The sequence below is a fragment of the Perissodus microlepis genome, chromosome 9 (genome assembly GCF_051167445.1).
Source record: "Perissodus microlepis isolate ML-2025 ecotype Zambia chromosome 9, ASM5116744v1, whole genome shotgun sequence".
NCBI classification, from domain to species: domain Eukaryota; kingdom Metazoa; phylum Chordata; class Actinopteri; order Cichliformes; family Cichlidae; genus Perissodus; species Perissodus microlepis.
The window spans coordinates 8,765,585-8,773,745 of NC_140469.1; the positions used below are offsets into that span (position 1 = coordinate 8,765,585).

The 8,161-nt window shown below is 37.2% G+C and overlaps 1 pseudogene across 1 annotated transcript; it reads right to left on the minus strand.

Annotated features, from left to right (window-relative positions):
• Positions 1-201: 201 nt before the first annotated feature.
• LOC146379974 (uncharacterized) lies at positions 202-6,590 on the minus strand (annotated as a pseudogene). Its single transcript, XR_014801391.1, has 3 exons — positions 6,501-6,590; positions 1,858-2,454; positions 202-1,006 (listed from the first exon to the last, which is right to left on the minus strand). The product of XR_014801391.1 is annotated as an uncharacterized LOC146379974 (transcript).
• Between the last annotated feature and the right edge of the window lie 1,571 nt (positions 6,591-8,161).

The window sequence follows — 8,161 nt, forward strand, 5'->3', positions numbered from 1 at the left end:
ATACAGGAAATGACATCATGGCTCAAAATCTTTGTCGTTAAACCAATCCTTTATTTAACATTTTTTTAAATTTGTTTAAGAACTTTAATAATCAAATCAAAATCAAATCAATTTATTTATATAGCACTTTTCACAGGATAAAAACCACAAAGTAATTCACAGTAATATAAAACAGAAATACATAAAATACATTCAATACAAACTTGAGAACAGGAAACTGATTTTTCATCCAACCACTGGAAAAAAAAGGTAACCACTGAACACAAACAGAAGAAGAACCATTTATAAAGATTAAAATTGAACTACAGGAACATTTTGATTCATAGCCTCATTAGATCTTTAAGGAGAGCCGATCTGAACTCTGTGGAGCCTGATCTCCAGGGTTTTAAGTTGGACTCTGAAACCAGAAGAGGATGTTTCTCTCTCTTCAGATTCGCTGTCGTCCTGTGATGGAAACGATTTCAGCCCTGCGTGATCGCGCTGATGTTTGCACAGAGCAGATAATGACGTGAATGTTTTGGCACATTGGTAACAGTGAAACAGTTTATTAGTAACGTGGGATCGTTTGTGTGCAGAGTATGAACTGAGATTACTGAAGCTCTTGTCACACTGCTCACAGCTGTAGTTTCCTTCCATGTGTGTACGTTCATGCTCGTTACGATGACCTGAACGTGAGAAGCTTTTGTCACAGTGTCTGCACTTGTATGGTTTCTCTCCTGTGTGTTTTAAGGTCACCTGCAGTGGTGAAGGATGACCCACACTGATCACAGAGGTGCTTTTTGACCCCACTGTGAAAGAGTTCATGTTGTTTTAACTCAGTTGATGTGGGGAAGCTTCTCCCACATTCTTTGCAGTATTTCAGTTTGTCTCCAGTGTGTTTACGTTGATGTATTGTTAGGCCGGCTTGCTGACTGAAAGTTTTTCCACAGATGTCACAACGAAAGTCTTTCCCACCACCACAGCGATGACAGGGTTGAGAAGTGGATCCATCTGTGTCGCTCTGCTTCTAAACAAAGACACAAAGACAGTTTAAGTCAGTCCTTCAACACTTTTATCCTGAAAGTCGCCTGAAATAAAAAGCATCTCTGCAGACGTCCAATTACATTTTACTATTTCGATTAACACACTCAGTTTACTGGGCTACAATAACTACAATACTACCACCATAATACTACAGGAATACTTATTTAATATTACAGTAACATCTGACTTACACTTAAGTACTACCACACTACTGTTTTTAGGGTACCCATGGTAAACTACTGTAACACTGAAATAATACTAATTTAATACTGCATTAATAACACTGTAATTGTGCAGTTATAACACTCAGCTGACCGGAATACAAGAAAAACTATTAACCCCAATGACACTGCAATTATAACATTAAATGGGTATTTTAACACTTAATGTTTAAAAGTACTAAAACTATAAGGAAGCAATGATACTACAGCTACAAAACTGCAATACCATTACGTAACGATACAACTTTATTAACCATAAGAGAAGATTACTGAATGGTTTGGTTTTGTACTTAATTTATGTTTTATTTTATTCTATTTACACCTGACAGAGGAATGAGCCGCTGTAAACCAAAGGCCATTTATGCAGGAATAATAACGCCATGATATACCACGAAGCTGCCTGAAGATTAAATAACAGCAACATTTCAATTTTCAGCATTTTCAGTTTTTCATGATCATGTAAAGAAAAATCATAACTGAAATAAAAACCTGAATAATGGCTCAGAGCTACTCTTCGGTGCAGTAGAAGTGCTAACATGCTAACACAATTTAATGAGCAGACTTGTTCCAAACAGTCAGACTGAACTTACAAGAATAAAATAAAAATACATACCTCACAGTAACTGCACTTGTAGAGTCTCTTTCTGGTGTGGATCTGTTGGTGTTGTCTCAGGTACTGTGGAGTTTTAAAAGTCTTCTCACACAGGTCACATTGATAAGGTCTCTCCTCAGTGTGGGTAAACATGTGGCTTTGTAACTGTGCGTCTGTTGTAAAGTATTTGCCACACTGATCACACCAGTACACATCTTCTCCGGAGTGAATGCGTAGGTGTATATTTCGGTACCTTTGCTGGCTGAAAGTTTTTCCACAGATGTCACAGCTGTATGCCTTAATTCCAGAGTGGGTAACTAGATGACTCTGTAAGCTGCTACTTCGAGTAAAAGCTTTACCACACTGATCACAGCTGTAAGCTTTAACTCCACTGTGGACGACTTGGTGTGTTTTTAGGGCTTTCTTCCAGGAAAACGACTTTCCACACAAGTCACAGCTGAACGGTCTCTCTCCAGTGTGGATGAGCTGATGTTGTTTTAGTTCAGACTTCCAGGTAAAATCCTTCCCACACTCGTCACAGGTGTTTTTTTTCTCTCTCTTTCTTCTGTGAGGTTTGTCGGCCTCCTGAGAGCGCTGACTTCTCGGTCCATGTTGGTCCTGCAGTGACAGAGATACAAGCAGAAGCACTGAGTGAAATGCAGTCATTAAACAAACTGAAGCTTCAAACTCCCTCCATTAACACTAGTTTTAAACCTGAAGGTGGAGTGTGGCACCAAACACCTTAAAGGTCTCTTATCCCCACCTACTGGTAGTAGTAACACATTACATCCAACCTGGTGTTAAAGATAATTAATCATTGTTCAAACAGTCTAAAATCATGCCCATCCCTCCTGCTTGTACACAAATATTAATGCTAACAAACTCATAATAGTAATAAATGTTTACCCGGTCTGTACTTTTTTATATTTCCTGTTGCTGTTTCCAATTATATATTTCTATAATTGTCTAATTTATTCGATAATAATAAATCAAATGTAACAGTTACTAGCTTGGTTCAGTGAAGGATGATGTCAGAGTCTGACTGTAACCTGAGTTGTTTTTTTTTACTTTTACTCGCTACATTAAAAAAAAAAAAAAAAAAATCTGTATTTTCTACTCCTTACATTTTCAAAACAGGCTTGTTACTTTTGGTTTAAGTCATTTGAGAGGAGTTATTTCATCACTGCGGGCTTCAAAGATCAAATTGATTTGAGCCTAAACAGTAACACATGAAATCCAATCCTGCATCATACACTAGGCTGTGTGGTAAAGTCCTATAAATGGAGCATGTAACGATCACTGTAACGCAAGCCGTAAATTTTATCTGAGTTTAAAGGTTTAAATCGCCGTCAATTTCATCCTTCTATGATTCAGAGTTTGGCGACATTCCTTATCATGCAGAGTTCCGTTGGCTGAGTTGGGGAAAAGTTCTCAATAGAGTTTTTGAGCTCAGCAAGGAAATCTGTCAGTTCATGGTGTGAGATTATTATATTATCTTATGCCACGTTATACCCCTAATTAAAGATAGTGAAATTATTATGTAGTTTTAGTTTGCATTATTCTCCTGACTTAGAAGAAGGTGACAACTATTACAGTTATTAAACTGATTTGTATTACATTAGACTGCTGATTTATTGTGAATGAATGATATTGTTTTATCATGCATTATACTGCTAACTATACTGTTTTCAGAGAGTCATGGCCTTATTTGTCTGATTAGAAGAGAACAGAGCATACCGGAGAGGTTTTCTGCCCCATCTCATCAGGAGGAGATAAAACAGGGAGCTCCGTCTACATGCAGCTCAAACCTTGTGTATGTTTTCATTTATTTTTTCGGGGGTTTTTGGCAGCATGTTCATATTTCTAACTTGCATAATTTTGAGAGGATATATTTTTATGAAGATCAAAACATTTAAAGTTAAAGTTGATTTTTTTAAGTTTATTTATTCTGGAATAATATTCCTGTCTGTTTTTATTCATATTTATGTTTAAAAAACATGGTTTTAGTGTGTTCAATAAATGTTTATCTTGTTTGGCCCGCGACCTAAACTGTGCCTTGAGTTTTGGCCCCCTGTGCAATTGAGTTTGACACCCCTGGTGTAGAGGATGGAAATCAGCCAGGACAACTCATGAAACATCTGCAGACATCTGGTTGAATTCAGTTGTGTACATCCACAGAGAGCAGCAGGTCAGCTGATCACAGCCTGTACATTAAGAAAATTGACTGGAGCTCTCAACAGAAATGATTGTGAGCTGTGACTCTTTTCCCCACACTGAGCCACTACAGCTGATTTTAGGGTTGAATCCTGCTGAATCCCACTTTAACCTCTTCCCTGCCCATTTTCCTCTTTAGAGGCAAAGTCACCCTCTACAATGTAGGAATTGTATTATTACATGATTATTACATTACAATAATATAGCACAAGGTTCAGTTAGTTTTGGATAAAATATATATCAGTACTTCATCTTTTAACCCTTTAAGACCTACCATAGAAACAAGTTTGTCAGAGCTTATGTTTATATTTTTACTAGAGATTACACGATACCACTTTTTTATGTCCGATACCGATACCATAAATGTGGATATCTGCCGATACCGATATGAATCCGTATTTTTTAATCAATAAAACTGTTTTTTTTAAAATGTCTTGCTTTTTTTGTATAAGTTCAAACTCAAGTTAAAAAACAAAACAAAACACTAAAGCTATTCTCTTATACCTGTATGCAAAAAATACACAGCACCCAAATATTTCATAGTTCAGCAATACTGCTCAATCTAATACACTTAAACCTACGCCATCCTCCCTATTCTGGTATTTTAAAGAGTAAGTAACCTAAATAATAGGGCTCTAAAACTCCCAGCAAAAAAAATAAAAATAGATAGGGAATCACCCACCCTCCACCTCATGATGCTTAATCAACATAATCAACTTTAATTTGATGCAGTGTGAAAAAAATGCAAAGAAATCAATTATTTTTCAAGAATAATTAAATAGATTCAACATCTTTCTTCAACAGAATTGCAGACTGCACAGATGGTACCTTCCCAAAGGAAAAGTACTATAGCTTACTAGGGTATATTAGACTTAATAGTTACTATATACAGTAATGGACTTCTATACATTTTACATCAGATTAAAACTTTGGGTGTAAGATTCAGATAATTATTTATTAAAAGCTAGACATTTTAAATGAGAATAAGAAAGAAAAGGATGCCTTTGTGCCCCCCTTTTCCCTGTTAATGCCCTATCGGCCCCCCTGGCTAAACTTTGCTAGATCCGCCCCTGCACAGTTACCAGCCGTCAGCTACGTAGAAAAAGATCCTGGTGTAGAAAGTAATATTAAATAAATTCTAACAACAGATTATCAAGGTTAAACGTGCTGATGTTGTTCAGCCGCTGGTTTCCTCTTTCTGGCGCAAAGTGGGCAATAAACAAACAAGAGAGACGGACTCGCGACAGAAAAGTTGATCAGCTGATCATTAATCAGTTTCATGATTGAAGTAGCAGCAGGAGAGGGAGGGGGAGAGAAGAGGCAGTCGCTCCATATATGTTCCATCACGGGAATGCTTTACAAACATTCAGAGATGAACTTACACACTTGCTTTACTTCTCTCTGGGATAACTTCCTCGGAGATGAAATGCCGGATTGGTAGCGAGGCTACAAATACACACAGCCACTCTATCACGTGAGCACACTACTCCAACGTGCTACGGTTATGAGCCGAGTTACGCCATGTCGCAAGTTTTGTGAGGTGCTTTTTTGATATTTAATGGATCGGATTACATTTTTTATTTCTCTCCGATATCTGATCCAGTAATTTACGTCAGTATCGGACCGATACCGATACCTGATATCGGATCGGTCCATCTCTAATTTTTACATGCCCTTTATGCCATTTTTGGGAGCATTTCAAGTTGCTATACATCAATATGACCATTATATCCCAAATGTTAATAACATCTATGCATTAAATCCATAGTAACTACATAAAGTGCAAGAAAACTGCAATAAAATACAAAAATATTTAAATTGTTTTTGTTTTGTTTTTTGCACATATTTGTAGTTAGAAAATTTTATCCCTCAAAACTGTAAATTTAAAAAAGTTGCACATTGTTTCCAACCACAGGAAATTTGTTTTGAGTATTTTTGAGGAAAAACAAAAATAAATATTATAATGCAAATTTGCAAAACAAACAGCATGTGCATCAAAATAAACTATTGCCAACAGTGCAATTTGAGTTCTAAGCATCCCAGAAACAATACAGAAAACAATAAAGTCAAACATGACTTTTAAAAACACCAGTATAGGTATCGCTGAAGGCAGGTTTTGGCAGGTAAAGTTGGACATGCGATAGTTTGCGCTGACATCTATTCTAACGTAGGAAGTGCTATGAACAGCAAAGCGTGTTTCTGGTATGTTATGTTTTTTTGCTGCAAGTGCTTTTTATGCAATTTCTGCAAATACATATGTGGAAGGAAACCGTGACCTAGGGCAAGCTGATGGCATAAGATGTAAGTACAACTCCTCCTAAATAAAATAATTGTGTTAGCTTAAGTGCGGTTCTACCGGGATTTTAAAATTGTTACGCAAAACGGAGCATTCCTGCTCCAATAGGCCTTAAAGGGTTAATGGAGTATTTCTTAACACTAATATCTGTCACCTTCTTTGTCGAACTCATTGTTTTCTCTGCAGTGGCTGAGCTGAGTCCAAGTAGCTTAAATGTTCCTCTGCTGCTCCTTCAGACTCTTCTCCTCCTGCTGATCAGCTGGGACAGAAAACAGAACTTTGTTAGGCTCCACACTGCACTGAAAAGTCAAAGTGTCTCATATGTTCATCTGAGAGCACAAACAACAAATGTTAGCTTCCCTGGGTGGGCAACTTGTTTAAAACATACAAAAAAGGTTTGAGCACTGATACCAAATTCAGCTGTATGGCACACCAGTACCAGGAGAGCAATTCCTCTTTAAAAAAAAGCCCTGGCAAAGAACGAAAACAGAACAATCAATGGATTACAATGGAGAGTACAGTGTTTCCCAACCACTGTGCTGCGGCATATATACGTGTGCCGTGAAAGATTAAATTATATGAGTGGGTTTAGAAATCTGAGCCATGATCTGAGTAACTCTCTCTTTTTGGCGCTGGAAGTGACCTTATATGGATGGGATGAAGGGTGGCGCTAGCTAGCTTGGATAGCACGCTGCATTCAAAATCTATGCAGGTGCCACACAGTGACACAGAGATGCTAACTAGCGCTTAGTAACAGACTAATAAAATAATAGAAACTCTGATTACACTTAGCTAATTTAAAAGTTTTCTTCTAATAATAACACTGTTTTCTTCTCAGTGTTTCATTAGCATTTGTTGATATCTTCTTGTAAATAAGTTTATAGCAGCTTGACTTGATGTAGAGGCTTTTTCTTTCAACTGGTTCACAAATAACTGACAACAGAGACCGAGGAGAGCAACAGAAAACTTCACTCAGGAGCTAAATTCAAGATTGACTGAACTCACATCAAAGTTACCTTAGTGCTTCACTTTAGATGAGGAAGAAAAATAAACTAAAACACAGACGCAATGAAGGAACTCTGCGGCTTCTTCTTCTTTTGGGTTTTTCTTTGGCGGTTAGAGCTTTAAGGTGCATTACCGCCACCTGCTGGACTAGATGGTTCTTAAACTAAAACTAGACATTTAAAAGTATTTTAATAAACAATAAAAACAAAGACAAAATGTGTCAGTGTGTTATATTCATGAACATAAACATCAGATGGCTTCAGCTTACCCTTACCCCCATTTATTTAAGAGATTTTGCTCTCTGCAGGCCACCACAGTAAATAAGTATGTGTTGTTTTCCTGATTTAATAAAGGTTACACTGACTCACTTGTCTATCAGCAGATCCAAGTGTAGCCATAATTTCCCAGGAGGGTACTTGGGTTTGGAGTCACAGCACAGTTTTCAGATTTAATTAATGGGCTGGAGTACAGCCTGATAATTACAGGCATTCAAACTGCCTGTAATTCTATGGCATTCTGTCTCTATGAAGACATTAGATCTTACATATTTCTTGGTTAAAACCACATTCAACTACTTAACAATAAGCCTGCAGCTGCAATGTGGAGGCAACTAAGAGTTTTGATAAGAATTTTCCAAAAATCTCATCCAATTAATTCTCCTTTACAGATTGTATAACTTTTCACATCAGAAAAGACCTTTTTGCTCCAACTTTCTGCGAGCAAACGCTCAACTTCTCCCAGCGTGTTGAGCTAATGATTAGTTGGTGTTTTTCTCCAAACACTCGCTCACTCTTCTCTCAATGTGTTCAC